At 40.8% G+C, this 2,165-nt stretch overlaps 1 long non-coding RNA gene across 1 annotated transcript; it reads left to right on the top strand.

The window, feature by feature from the left end:
* The first annotated feature begins 271 nt into the window (after window positions 1-271).
* LOC147529318 (uncharacterized) lies at window positions 272-1,858 on the top strand. The gene is made up of 3 exons (XR_015223005.1): window positions 272-479; window positions 611-740; window positions 830-1,858. It is a non-coding gene; the product is annotated as an uncharacterized LOC147529318 (long non-coding RNA).
* The last annotated feature ends 307 nt before the right edge of the window (window positions 1,859-2,165 follow it).

Genomic DNA, 2,165 nt, shown 5'->3' with positions numbered 1-2,165 from the left:
TGTCCAGAGAAGTGTTTCTCCCGAAAGGCAGGCACTAACGTTTCACGTCTCTATCCTGGTCATCTCTGGAAGGCACCAAGTGACAGAGTTATCCCAACTAGTGACAGAACAGTTGGGCTCAGGACTGAGATCAACTGCTTCAGCCCACCAGCACTGACAGAAAGGTACTAAAGGCATATAGATGGGAGGATGTGGGGGGCAGGCGTGGTGCTATTTTCTCTCCAAATGAACTTGGGTAGAGGCATATCAGATTCCCAAGAGCATCCTGACATTTTGCAGTTGTTTTTCAGCATATTGCTTGTTTGGAAAAGGTCTGTCCCCAAAATCATGGAAGAAATCATCTGTTGCATTTAACACTGTGAGTCAGCAGAAGCTTCTGATCAGCACAACGACACTAAGAATTAGGGGCTGGTGATGGTTTGGTTTTTGTTTTTTTTCAGGCCTCAGTGCTAAGGGCTCAACCAACTTCTATCATTCTGGTAAGCCAAAAAAAACCACAATCTACAACTGTGAGTAGAAGGGGGAGAAGGAGAAAGGTGATGGACAGCAAACTCAGGGGTCTTGGGGGACCTACCAAGATGAAACCTGAGAGGACAATTCTATGTTCCAGGACAGCTGCCTGCAGCCACCTCTGACTCCTCAGAATCATCCTGTCCAACACCACCACCCATGTCCAGCAACCGTGGATTTACAAAGCCAGGAGGGGAATAAAAAGCAGCCTGCTAGATTATGCAAATCAGGTACACTAGCATTTTTTGATTCACATTTTAAAAAATTGTTAGAACAGTGCATGCTGGTTTTAATACACGGTCCTGAAAATTCTTAACAGGCAAAGGAGCTGCTGCTTGCCAACACAGAGGTGTTGACTGCATACGCTGTTTTGTTGCTGAGATGCCAGACATAGGAAGCTCCACACAAAGACTTCTCCAGATGCCACAGGACACCACTAGCTGTGAGATAATGTGTTAGCCTTGGCACTAAATGTCACTTTTAAACATCTCTGATCTCAGAACACCAAATACAAAAGACTACAAGATGCTACCAGCTACCTATTGGAGGATTTGCCTTGAAGGCTGAATTGAAGGTGTAGGTTGAGCAAGTTGGGAACAGAAGGAAAACGTCAAACAAACCATCCACCTTAAGCCTTTAATCCTAACAGAGGAAAAAAGAAAAGTTGAGAAAGGCAAAATAATTTTTTTTTGCAGCAGTATCTTACAGCTAATAATTGAAGTATGACGATACCCCGTAAGAACTTTACTCATCTGTTCAATTGAGGGAATATTTCAATAGCTTCCACTATTTTTCCATCACAATGCTAGAGAACAAGAGCCCTGTACAAGTTTAGCTACGAGATCCTAATATGTAGGTTTTGCAAGATACAGTATACAGCCATTTGACAGTATAGCAAATAACAGAAACACGCCTCAAGTTTCATCTGGCGTGGCTGACCAAACTAATCAGCTTTTCTAACGCACCTTTATTTTTGAACACCACGAGTCTGTAGACAATTTTATCACTAAATTTCACTGCTCTCTAAAGTCATTCTAACATACAACTCTTATCAACACCTGTACTTAGAGGTATTAACACTGAAGACTCTTCAAATGCTTAAATAGGGAGAATATAATGGCACTCAGTACCCATAAAATAACCAAAAATCTATACACAACATGTAGGTATGAGGAGACAAAAGGGCATTTTTGCTATTCTAAAGGAGTGACTAAAGATCACATGGTACGTTGTAGCACATCTAAAAATATCACTAGGCATTTATGTATCTGAGTTCCACTCTATGAGGCTTAAAAAGCAGACCCACAAGCTCTCTTTTTAGATTAGGAAGTTTAGTAAAAATAGCTTTAAGAAGGGGGGGGGAGTGGGTGGAGGAAGAGGAGAAAGGGGAAGTTGAAGATGTAACTTGAGGAAAAAAAGCCTTCAAGTAAAAATATTTTTTAAAACCCCACAAACCACTTTATTTTACCACTTATGCTCCAGAATGATGAAATATTTCCTTTCATTAACCAGAAAACTGCATAGCAGTGTTAAAAACCTAATATAAACAACTCTTCCTATTATTCAAAAATATCTCACGCATGCGTGTTGATTTTGTTACTGTACTTTCACCATCACAAACTAGGGAGACACACAACTTAAGCCTTCAAAAGCAG

Source organism: Tauraco erythrolophus, chromosome 2 (assembly GCF_009769465.1).
Source record: "Tauraco erythrolophus isolate bTauEry1 chromosome 2, bTauEry1.pri, whole genome shotgun sequence".
Taxonomy (NCBI): domain Eukaryota; kingdom Metazoa; phylum Chordata; class Aves; order Musophagiformes; family Musophagidae; genus Tauraco; species Tauraco erythrolophus.
The sequence above is the reverse complement of the archived record's forward strand: the minus strand, read 5'-3'. Positions and strand labels throughout refer to the sequence as shown.